This window comes from Balaenoptera physalus (assembly GCF_965194825.1).
Source record: "Balaenoptera physalus genome assembly, chromosome: Y".
Lineage (NCBI taxonomy): Eukaryota > Metazoa > Chordata > Mammalia > Artiodactyla > Balaenopteridae > Balaenoptera > Balaenoptera physalus.
In genome coordinates, this window is record NC_138904.1 from 16,392,857 (window position 1) to 16,406,343 (window position 13,487).

The following is a 13,487-nucleotide window of genomic DNA, read 5'->3' on the forward strand; positions in this document are numbered from 1 at the left end:
CTTCCTTCCTTCCTTCCTCCTCTCTTCCTTTCTTCCAGTGCAATATAGAAATTAGTAGCTGCCTAATGAACATGTACATGCACAAAATCAGCTGTGGGAATAATTTTTTCACACCTGGATGGCTCCTTCCAGAACAGGTGTGACTTAAGCTCATTTGTTAAAGTCGTCAAGAAAAACACTCTGGTTGTCATTTCTTAAAAATCAGTGTTTCTCAGGGGGAATATTGATCCGGTTTATTTGGCTTCATTTCCTCATAATCCCACATCTCTTTTAAAGTGCAGTTTGCCTCTTTAAAGACACATTCTGGGATTTAGTTTATATTTTGTTTATTTCCATGTCCAGTGGTTTTTTTAAGATGTTTGTTTGTATATGTTCACTTCAGTGATAAAAATATATAATATTGTAATAGAAAATTTAAAAAATAAGTTTACTAAATATTCATTTTATGTATATGTATTTCTTTTTTGGTTTTTTTTTTCAGTTTCCATTTTCCTTTTTTTTAATTGAAGTATAGTTGATTTACAACATTGTGTCAGTTTCAGGTGTACAGCAAAGTGACTCAGTTTTTATATATATATATTTCGCTTTCAGATGCTTTTCCCTTAAAGGTTATTGCAAGATATTGAGTATAGTTCCCTGTGCTATACAGTAGGACCTTGTTGTTTACCTGTTTTATACATAGTAGTGTGTATCTGCTAATCCCAAACTCCAATTTATCCCTCCAACTCTTCCCCGCCCTTTCCCCTTTGGTAACCATAAGTTTGTTTTCTATGTCTGTGAGTCTATTTCTGTTTTGTAGATAAGTTCATTTGTGTCATACTTTAGATTCCACGTATAAGCAGTATCATATGATATTTGTCTTTCTCTGTCTGAGTTGCTTCACTTAGTCTGACAATCTCTAGGTCCATCCATGTTGCTGCAAGTAGCATTATTTCATTCCTTTTTATGGTTGAGTAGTATTCCATTGTATATATGTACCACTTCTTCTTTATCCATTTATCTGTCGATGGACATTTAGGTTGCTTCCATGTCTTGGATATTGTAAATAGTGCTGCTATGAACGTTTGGGGCGCATGTATCTTCTTTTTTTGTTTTGTTTTGTTTTTTTGGCTGCATTGAGCCTTCTTTGCTGCATGCAGGCTTTCTCTAGCTGTGGTGCGTGGGCTTCTCATTGCAGTGGCTTCTCTTGTTGCAGAGCTCGGGCTCTAGGCGCACGGGCTTCAGTAGTTGCAGCACGCGGGCTCAGTAATGGTAGCACATGGGCCCTAGAGAGCCTGGCTTCAGTAGTTGCGGTGCACAGGCTTAGTTGCTCTGCAGACATGTGGGATCTTCCTGGACCAGGGATGGAACCCGTGTCCCCTGCATTGGCAGGTAGATCTTAACCACTGCGGCCACCAGGGAAGTCCCTGCATATATCTTCTTGAATTATAGTTCCTCTGGATATATGCCCAGTAGTGGGATTGCTGGGTCGTATGGTAGTTCTATTTTTAGTTTTTTAAGGAACATCCATATTGTTCTCCATAGTGGCTGTATCAATTACCCATTCCCACCAACAGTGCAAGAGAGTTCCCTTTTCTCCACAAGCTCTCCAGCATTTATTGTTTGTAGATTTTTTGATGATGGCCATTCTGCCTGGTGTGAGGTGATACCTCATTTTAGTTTGGTTTGCATTTCTCTAATGATTAGTGATGCTGAGCATTCTTTCATGTGTTTGTTGGTAATCTGTATATCTTCTTTGGAGAAATGTCTATGTAGGTCTTCAGCCCATTTTTTGTACTGGGTTGTTTGTTTTTTTTTTTATATTGAGCTGCATGAGTGGCTTGTAAATTTTGCAGATTAATCCTTTGTCAGTTGCTTCATTTGAAAATATTTTTCTCCCTGTTCTGAGTGTTGTCTTTTCGTCTTGTTTTTGGTTTCCTTTACTGTGCAAAAGCTTTTAAGTTTCATATGGTCCATTTGTTTATTTTTGTTTTTATTTCCATTTCTCTAGGAGGTGGGTCAAGAAAGGATCTTGCTGTGAGTTATGTCCTAGAGTGTTCTGCCTCCTAGAGTATCTTCCTCTAAGAGTTTTATAGTGTCTGGTCTTACATTTAGGTCTTTAATCCATTTTCCATTTATTTTTGTGTATGGTGTTAGGGAGTGTTCTAATTCCATTCCTTCACATGTAGCTGTCCAGTTTTCCCAGCACCACTTATTGAAGAGGCTATCTTTTCTCCATTGTATATTCTTGCCTCCTTCATTAAAAATAAGGTGACCATATGTGTGTGGGTTTATTTCTGGGCTTTCTATCCTGTTCCATTGATCTATATTTCTGTTTTTGTGCCAGTACCATACTGTCTTGATTACTGTAGCTTTGTAGTATAGTCTGAAGTCTGGGAGCCTGATTCCTCCAGCTCCGTTTTTCTTTCTCAAGATTGCTTTGGCTATTCGGGGTTTTTTGTGTTTCCATACAAATTTTAAGACTTTTTGTTCTAGTTCTGTGAAAAATGCCATTGGTAGTTTGATAGGGATTGCATTGAATCTGTAGATTGCTTTGGGTAGTATAGTCATTTTCACAATGTTGATTCTTCCAATCCAAGAACATGGTATATCTCTCCATCTGTTTGTATCATCTTTAATGTCTTTCATCAGTGTCTTATAGTTCTCTGCATACAGGTCTTTTGTCTCCTTAGGTAGGTTTATTCCTAGGTATTTTATTCTTTTTGTTGCAATGGTAAATGGGAGTGTTTCCTTAATTTCTCTTTTGCATTTTTCATCATTATTTTGTAAGAATGCAAGAGATTACTGTGCATTAATTTTGTATCATGCTACTTTGCGAAATTCATTGATTAGCTTTAGTAGTTTTCTGGTAGCATCTTTAGGATTCTCTATGTGTAGTATCATGTCATCTGCAAACAGTGACAGCTATACTTCTTTTCCGATTTGGATTCCTTTTATTTCTTTTTCTTCTCTGATTGCTGTGGCTAAAACTTCCAAAACTATGTTGAATAATAGTGGTGAGAGTGGACAACCTTGTTTTGGTCCTGATCTTAGAGGAAATGGTTTCAGTTTTTCACCACTGAGAATGATGTTGGCTGTTGGTTTGTCCTATATAGCCTTTATTATGTTGAGGTGAGCTCCCTCTCTACCTACTTTCTCAAGGGTGTTGAATTTTGTCAAAAGCTTTTTCTGCATCTGTTGAGATGATCATATGGTTTTTCTCCTTCAATTTGTTAATATGGTATATCACATTGATTGATTTGCGTATATTGAAGAATCCTTGCATTCCTGGGATAAACCCCACTTGATCATGGTGTATGATCCTTTTAATGTGCTGTTGGATTCTGTTTGCTAGTATTTTGTTGAGGATTTTTGCATCTATGTTCATCAGTGATATTGGCCTGTAGTTTTCTTTTTTTGTGACGTCTTTGTCTGGTTTTGGTATCAGGGTGATGGTGGCCTCATAGAATGAGTTTGGGAGTGTTCCTCCCTCTGCTATATTTTGGAAGAGTTTGAGAAGGATGGGTGTTAGCTCTTCTCTAAATGTTTGATAGAATTCGCCTGTGAAGCCATCTGGTCCTGGGCTTTTGTTTGTTGGAAGATTTTTAATCACAGTCTCAATTTCAGTGCTTGTGATTCGTCTGTTTATATTATCTGTTTCTTCCTGGTTCAATCTCAGAAGGTTGTGCTTTTCTAAGAATTTGTCCATTTCTTCCAGGTTGTCCATTTTATTGGCAATTAGTTGCTTGTAGTAATCTCTCATAATCCTTTGTATTTCTGCAGTGTCAGTTGTTACTTCTCCTTTTTCATTTCTAATTCTATTGATTTGAGTCTTCTCCCATTTTTTCTTGATGAGTCTGACTAATGGTTTATCAATGTTGTTTATCTTCTCAAAGAAGCAGCTTTTAGTTTTATTGATCTTTGCTATCATTTCCTTCATTTCTTTTTCATTTATTTCTGTTCTGATCTTATGATTTCTTTCCTTCTGCTGACTTTGGGATATTTTTGTTTTTCTTTCTCTAATTGCTTTAGATGTAAGGTTAGGTTGTTTATTTCAGATTTTTCTTGTTTCTTGAGGTAGGAATGTATTGCTATAAACTTCTCTCTAAGAACTCCTTTTGCTGCATCCCATAGGTTTTGGGTTTTTGTATTTTCATTGTCATTTGTCTCTAGGTATTTTTAAATTTCCTCCTTGATTTCTTCATTGATCTCTTGGTTATTTAGTAATGTATTTTTTAGCCTCCATTTTTTTTTTGTATTTTTTACAGGTTTTTTCCTGTAATTGATATCTAGTCTCATAGCCCTGTAGTCGGAAAAGATACTCGATACGATTTCAATTTTCTTAAATTTACCAAGGCTTGATTTGTGACCCAAGATATGATCTATCCTGGAGAATGTTCCATAAGCACTTGAGAAGAAAGTGTATTCTGTTGTCTTTGGATGGAATGTCCTATAAGTATCAATTAAGTCCATCTAATTTAATGTATCATTTAAAGCTTGTGTTTCCTTATTTATTTTCATTTTGGATGATCTGTCCATTGGTGAAAGTGGGGTGTTAAAGTCCCAGACTATGATTTTGTTACTGTCGATTTCCCCTTTTATGGCTGTTAGCATTTGCCTTATTTATTGAGGTGCTCCTATGTTGGGTGCATAAATATTTACAATTGTTATATCTTCTTCTTGGATTGATCCCTTGATCATTATGTAGTGTCCTTCTTTGTCTCTTGTAATAGTCTTTATTTTAAAGTCTATTTTGTCTGATACGAGAATTGCTGCTCCAGCTTTCTTTTGATTTCCATTTGCATGGATTATCTTTTTCCATCCCCTCACTTTCAGTCTGTGTGTGTCCCTAGGTCTGAAGTGGGTCTCTTGTAGACAGCATATATACCAGTCTCGTTTTTGTATCCATTCAGCCAGTCTGTGTCTTTTGGTTGGAGCATTTAAACCATTTACATTTAAGGCAATTATCGATTCTTATCACCATTTTCTTAATTGTTTTGGGTTTGTTATTGTTGGTCTTTTCCTTCTCTTGTGTTTCCTGCCTAGAGAAGTTCCTTTAGCATTTGCTGTAAAGCTGGTTTGGTGGTGCTGAATTCTCTTAGCTTTTGCTTGACTGTAAAGATTTTAATTTCTCTGTCAAATCTGAATCAGATCCTTGCTGCGTAGAGTAGTCTTGGTTGTAGGTTTTTCCCTTTCATCACTTTAAATATTTCTTGCCACTCCCTTCTGGCTTGCAGAGTTTCTGCTGAAAGATCAGCTGTTACCCTTATGGAGATTCCCTTGTATGTTATTTGTTGTTTTTCCCTTGCCGCTTTTAATATTTTTTCTTTGTATTTAATTTTTGATAGTTTGATTAATATGTGTCTTGGCGTGTTTCTCCTTGGATTTATCCTGTATGGGACTCTCTGTGCTTCCTGGACTTGAATAACTATTTCCTTTCCCATATTAGGGTAGTTTTCAACTATAGTCTGTTCAAATATTTTCTCAGTCCCTTTCTTTTTCTCTTCTTCTTCTGGGACCCCTATAATTCGAATGTTGGTGCGTTTAATGTTGTTCCAGAGGTCTGTGAGACTGTCCTCAATTCTTTTCATTCTTTTTTCTTTATTCTGCTCTGCAGTAGTTATTTCCAGTACTTTATCTTCCAAGTCACTTATCCGTTCTTCTGCCTCAGTTATTCTGCTATTGATTCCTTCTAGAGAATTTTTAATTTCATTTATTGTGTTATTCATCATTGTTTGTTTGCTCGTTAGTTCTTCTAAGTCCTTGTTAAACGTTTCTTGTATTTTCTCCATTCTATTTCCAAGTTTTTGGATCATCTTTACTATCATTACTCTGAATTCTTTTTCAGGTAGACTGCCTATTTCCTCTTCATTTGTTTGGTCCAGTGGGTTTTTACCTTGCTCCTTCATCTGCTGTGTGTTTCTCTGTCTTCTCATTTTGCTTAACTTACTGTGTTTGAAGTCTCCTTTTTGCAGGCTGCAGGTTCGCAGTTCCCATTGTTTTTGGTGTCTGCCCCCAGTGGGTAAGGTTGGTTCAGTAGGTTGTGTAGGCTTCCTGGTGGAAGGGACTGTTTCCTGTGTTCTGGTGGATGAGGCTGGATCTTGTCTTTCTGGTGGGCAGGACCACGTCTGGTGTTGTGTTTTGGGGTGTCTGTGACCTTATTATGATTTTAGGCAGTCTCTCTGCTAATGGGTGGGGTTGTGTTCCTGTCTTGCTAGTTGTTTGGCATGGAGTGTCCAGCACTGGAACTTGCTGGTTGTTGAGTGGAGCTGGGTCTTAACGTTGAGATGGAGATCTCTGGGAGAGCTTTTGCCATTTGATATTACGTGGAGCCACGAGGTCTCTGGTGGACCAATGTCCTGAACTTGGCTCTCCCACCTCAGAGGCACAGGCCTGACACCCTGCCTGAACACCAAGACCCTGTCAGCCACATGGCTGACCCAGAGCTCAGACTCTAAAAAGCCGCACCTTGAGGGCGCCAGGCCAAGCTGTACTGTGATTCTCTTAACAGTGTCTTTTGAAGAGCAGGTACTATTAATTTTTAAGTTCTGTTTATAATATTTTTATGGATTGTGATTTTGGTGTCATATCTAAGAAATCATTGGCTAACCCTAGGTCACATTTCTTTCTCTTATATAGATTTAGGTTTAAACTCCAAATTTAAATTCAAGCTATGGTTCATTTTGAGTTAATTTTTTAGTGCAAGGTATATACTCAGGTGTTTTTTTCTTTTGGGTGGGGGGATTGGCATATGGATATCTGCTCCAGTATTATTTGTTTAAAAATTTGTTTAAAAATTATTTGCTGAATTACCTTTGAACAATTTTTCAGAAATCAGTTGTTCGTATGTGTGTGTATTTCTGGACACTGTATTCTGTTCCACTGGTTTATTTGTCTATGTTGTTAGTGACAGCATACCATCTTGATTATGGTAGCTTTAAAATAATGTAATATGTGTAATGTGTGTTCTCCAACTTCATACTTTTTTTTCAAAGTCATTGTGATCAGGCTACATCCTTTGCATTTCCATATGCATCTCAAATTCAGCTTGTCATTTTCTACCCAAAAGCCTGCTGGGGACTTGATTGACATTTAATTGAACATATAGATCAGTCTGAAGATAGTTGAGATCTTAACAATACTGATTTTTCTGACTCTTAACACTGTACATTTCTCAGGAATACGTTTTTTGGTTGACAGTGTACAGGTCTTTAAAATCTTTTGTTCGATTTGCCCCTACATATTCTGTATTTTTGATGCCACGGTCAAAGGTATTCGTTTTTTGATAAAGGGTGTTTTGGATTTGATTCTTTTAGCCAGTGTATAGAAACACAATTGGTTTCTATACATGATTGTATCTTATGCAGTATTTTTGATGCGATGCTGGACATTGTGCATTTGACCTTGTTGGATGCTGGATATTTTTGTATTCTTATAGATATCTTTGACATTTGTTCTGGGACACACTTAAATCATGTGGACACAGCTTGACTTTTTTACATCTTGCTGTTAATATTTGTTAGACTGGACCAGACTGGTTATCAGGTGGAAGCTAATTATCCCTTAACGAGCATCTTATCCAATATCCCATGCAAGCTTTGTGAGGTTTTCCAGGATGGATGGTTGGAACAGGAACTGATCCTGGTCCTGGGTGATCTGTGGGAAATTTTAGGTTTTTGTTTTTCCCCAGCCTTGAGAAGCTTGAGTAGTTGTCTCCTTCTATATATGCACTGATATTTACTCAGCTGACAACATGGGGAGGATTCTTTGCAGATCTCCTTTCTTCTCTCTGGATGAAACCATGTCTTTCGTGGTACTCTGTCCTGAGAACCCTACCTGCCTTGGTCTCCTAAGATTCAGAGAAGTTTTCTGCACTCTGCCTAGATTCCACTTCCTAGGTCATGGCTTGGGAACACTGAATACAGTAAGACCAGGCAATTGAGGGTTTCAACTGGTTCATCTTGAGTCTCTCAAAGATCACTATTCTCTGTGTCCTGATAGCTACTTCCTTGAAAGCTGTCTTCTATTCTATTCTGTAAGGTCCCCCTTAGTCCATTTTGGCCAACGATTGATGCATCATATCACCTCTTACTCCTGACTTTTAATTTAAAACATGGTAGTTTTCTTTAGCAGTCCCATTTTTCTATGTATATTTATAAAGAGGATTTAAAAATTTATTTTATTTTATTTTATTTATTTGTTTTGGCCACATGGCATGTGGGATCTTAGTTCCCCAGCCAGGAATCAAACCTGCCTCCCGTGCATTGGAAGCTCAGAGTCTTAACCAGTGGACTGCTGGGGAAGTCCCTATTTTTATTTTTAAAATTTGATTAAAGTATAGTTGATTTACAGTGTTGTGTTAATTTCTGCTGTAGAGCAAAGTGTCTCAGTTATACATATATATATTCTTTTTCATATTCTTTTCCATTATGGTTTATCACAGGATATTGAATATAGTTCCCTGTGCTATATGGTAGGACCTTGTTGCTCATCTGTCCTATATATACTAGTTTGTATCTGCTAATCCCAAACTCCCAATCTATCCCTCTCCCACACCCCTCCCCCACTGGCAACCACAAATCTGTTCTATAAAGAGGATTTAAAAACATTCATTTTTGTATTTTGAATGTGATTGATTTCCATCTCCTCATTGTTGTGACATCAGATTTACAGATATTGATATTTTCACATTTTTGCCCACTTCTCTTAATAGTTTTCTTATTTCTCTTAGGTTTTTTTAATGTTCCTGTTTTGCTTCATGTTCGATTGCACTTTAATGTGTATGTTATTGCTTGTGTCTTGGGATTTCCCGAAGAAAAGAAAGAACTAGGTCATCGGATGTGAATTCTCTTTTAACTTGAAAATCACTGTGGCATTTCATAAATTCCCCGCCCCCTACAGATACACAGTAAGCAACACCCCTCCTATTTGACATAATACGTGCAATACACTAAAATATCAATGCTATTCGTTCCATCACTTAGGCTTAAAAGACCCACAGGCATCGTAAGTGCAGTGCAAATGAGATTTTCACCCACTATTCCTGCTGTGCTTTATATTCACTGCCTTTCTGAAACAAGAATACACCAGAGCCACCATTTCTGGGGAAACAATGTTTTAGGGACCCAATTCAGTTTATAGTTTACTGTTACTGACTATTCTAGTTACCCATTCTCACTAGCCTCCTAGTTTCAACTGAAAATTTCAAAAAGAGCCTTCATGTGGATAAGTTATTAAAGAATGAAGAATACAGTCACACACATGAGAAATTCAGATGGTTCCCAAAGGGAGAATACTATTTTGGCACAAGCTAAGTCAAGCCAAAGGGTTTGGTAATCTTTTCGCATCCCTGGAAGGGATAGATTGTGTAGGTTTTCCAGAAGCCTGGGACAATATATTTAGCCATCTCATGTTGTCTGATAGTCTTTAAAGGACCCCTGCAAATATCTGTGTGGGCTGTTTTTAAAAGCCAAGCCACTTAACAAAGTGTTCTTTAATCAAAGTATTAAGTCGTTCATAAATGAAGACTGTTTATCTGCAGAAGGGCTTCAAAGCCTATTTTGATGCAGATGAGCTTTCTTTCTCTGCGGCAGCTGTCCTAGCCCATGGAGGGGGAATTCACAACCCAGGGCGGGCAGGAGTCCAGGGCAGTGGGAGGAGATGGCGGGGGCTTTTAGGAAGGTTTCATTGCAGGTGTTTCCTCTGAGTTCAGTTTAGACTGTTTCTGAAATAGATCTGGAGAAAGGAGGCCACTTCGTCTCCTTCCAGACCATTTCATCTTGTGTTTGGATAGAATCACTTGTTCACTTAGCACAGTGATTTCCCCTACTGTATTACATAATGATTCCAAAATTTATGAAAAGCATGCCAGTCCTAATGACTTGAGAGAATCTCTCAATTTAGATTAGATTTGGGTCAAGTTTTAAAACAAACAAACAAAGAAAAGCCTAGAGAATAAAATAAATGTTACCATCCCAAAATAGGACCTGTAGGTACAATGGAATGCAACATGGGAATGAGAGACTAGAAAGGGAAGGTGAAAGAGGTTTGTGAGGATGCTTAGAGAGGGACGAATATAGCATCATTGTTACCTAGACAATGGACCAAGACCAAGCTCATCACTGTCATTGGTTGTTGAGTGTCTTATTTTAGTTGACAGAAAGCACCATTGGACTGATTGGGTCTGGAAGGTAAACATGTGGATGACAAGCATATGAGTACCTGGTGATATCAGGGGGGATATGATGGGGATATCCTTAGAGACAGAGTCTGTCATACAGAGTGAAGTAAGGCAGAAAGAGAAAAACAAATACCGTATGCTAACACATATATATGGAATCTAAAAAAAAAAAAAAAGGTCATGAAGAACCTAGGGGCAAGACGGGAATAAAGATGCAGATCTACTAGAGAATGGACTTGAGGACACAGAGAGGGGGAAGTGTAAGCTGGGACAAAGTGAGAGAGTGGCATGGACACATATACACTACCAAACGTAAAATAGATAGCTAGTGGGAAGCAGCCGCATAGCACAGGGAGATCAGCTCGGTGTTTTATGACCACCTAGAGGGGTGGGATAGGGAGGGTGGGAGGGAGGGAGATGCAAGAGGGAAGAGATATAGGGATATATGTATATGTATAACTGTTTCACTTCGTTATAAAGCAGAAACTAACACTCCATTGTAAAGCAATTATACTCCAATAAAAATGTTAAAAAAAAAAAAAAAAAGAAGAGACCAGCTACATGGTCCCTGGAATCACTCTGACCTCAGTGATGGGAGCACAAAAAATCAGTGTTCCTACATTCTTTGAGGGTCTTTAGAAGTTATTACAAGTTAACTTTTGCTCAAATTTTGCTATAATATATTTTAAAACTATCCACAAATCGAGTTTCCTGTCTCCTGACCTTCTTTAATTCGATCTCTGGAAAACAGGCTTCGGCAAATAAAGCAAACGTAGGATACTCCTTTACCATCTCTTTATCAAAATGAGGCTGAATAATTGACAATATTATTAATACCCAAAAGTGAAATATTCAATTTGGAAAGATCATTTTGGAAGACTGTCAATGTAATTGTGAGCTTTTTTCTCGTGTGTGTGTGTGTGTGTGTGTTGACTTAAGAGGCCAGAAGTAATTACCTCTCAAAGCTCGCCAAATCGAGCAGTTTCTAGAAAGGAATGAAGTCCTTGCTTTAGATGAACACCCCACCATTGCCTAAATGTGTTGTTTAATTATTCACCATGCACTTTTTTGTTTCCAGTGAGAGTAAAAGTGCACTAGATCAGAGAAAACATCCAGAAACCTGGTTTTCAGCCACGTGCAACTTAAAATCATTCATGCTTTCTACATATACTTCTGCATTAGTGTGGTTTTGTTTACTTAGGTACGTGGAAGAGAAAATGACACTGATTAATTTTGAATCTGATACTGACAACAAGACAAAGTCATCTTTATAAAGCCAAGGAACTACATAACAGCGTGCCTTGTTAATAATTTTTAGTGGTTTCTCTACACCACGGTAGTTAGGATCTGTCGCATCTACTATTATTTGTTTTATTTAGGAAAAATTTGAGTTGATATTTTCCACCATTGCATGCATGTACCGTTGCGGCCACCTGCTACACCAGCTGTTTTCAACTGAGGGAACTGAGATGAAAAGGCTGCAGAAGTCAATTAATGCATAATGTTCTTTCCTTTCAAGATCAGTTACTAAATCTTAACAGGTTTAGGTCTGATATAAACCAGCTCATGCAAAATCCGGCTTCCGTGTATCATCAGAATATTCTACGGCTTACAAATAATTCAGGAAAACAGCATGGTCCCGAGAATCTTATATTGGTTGTATAAATAAGGTTCTCTTATCACATGCTTTAGGGCTATTTACTATTTCAAACTAATACATTCTTTTCTTATAACTTAGAAATGCTATGGTAAAGATACCCGTCCATCTTAAATTAATCTATAAGTGGGATGTGGTTCCATCAAAAGGATAGGAGTTTTGGCATAATTTACCAAAGTAAGTCTCACATTTTGGGGTTGAGAAATATGCTATGATGATTAAGAAAAAGATTTTGAGAAAGAGATATTAAGGGGGAAAATAGTCATTAAGAAACCGAATTTTAAATTTAAGGCAGATCCAAGAGTATAGGGCATTTATCATATATTAGAAGATTATATCAAATCAATGAGTCATTTGCCTAACTGGTGTTAGGATATTTGCCTATGTAAGAGGGACGGTGATAAAGATAGATTCCTGCCTGCACAAATAAGGTTTAAAAAGTCTTAAAAATCTGAAATAAAACCAAAACAAAAAAAAATTATTAGGAGAAAAGAGGGATAATATTTTCTAGATTTGGCAGTGGAACGGTCTTCCTAAACTTTTACATGACAGCAGAGAATCATAAAATCATAATATTGGATACCAAAGACTCTACTGATCATATAGAAGCCATAAGCAAGCAGAGTAACAAAAGCTGAAATGGTGGTCTTATCTCTTCTATCATTTCAACACATAGGAGGAGGGATGGACCAATTTCAGTATTTTAAGAAAGAGTACTTCACTCAAATGTCCATCGACACATGAATGGCTAAAGAAGATGTAATACACACACACACACACACACACATACGCACACACACAATGGACTATTACTCAGCCATTAAAAAAAAGAATGAAATAATGCCATTTGCAGCAACATGGATGCACCTAGAGATGGTCATACTAAGTAAAGTAAGTCAGAAAGACAAATAGCATATGATATCACTTACATGCGGAATCTAAAAAATAATACAAATGAACTTATTTATGAAATAGACTTACAGACATAGAAAACAAGTTTATGGTTACCAAAGGGGAAAGGAGAGAAGTGATAAATTAGGAGTTTGGGATTAACATATACACACTACTATATATAAAATAGATAAACAACAAGGACCTACTGAATGGCTCAGGGAACAACATTCAATATCTTGTAATAACCTATAATGGAAAAGAATCTGAAAAATTATATATATATATATATATATAATTTTATATATATATATAATTTTCAGGTGTACAGCAAACTGACTCACCTGAAACGTTGTAAGTCAAGTATACTTCAATTAAAAAAAAAGTGCTTCAAATCTGTAAGAAAAATTAATGGAATAATCAGACCCCTAGAATAATTTTAAAATATCAAAGGATGTATCCATGGAAAAAATGTAAACGGTTCAAGAACGTACGACAAAGGGTGTGTCGCATCAGGAATCAAAGGAAAAGCATGAAATAAACACGGACACAGAACAATGTTGGAGGAGGGGCTCCAGGCAGAAACAGTGCCGTCAGCTCCAACCATTATCTTGAAATTGGCCCTGCGGTGGTCTGTTCAGCATAATCTTGATTGCTTTAAGCACAGTTAATCTTCAGTTCCAGGGTCGGTTTGTTCCCACCTCCTTGAGGCCAGTTCTTGGAAATGTGGCAGCTTATGTCCTGGCTACAGTCTGGTCATCATGCAGTTAACTTCTTCCA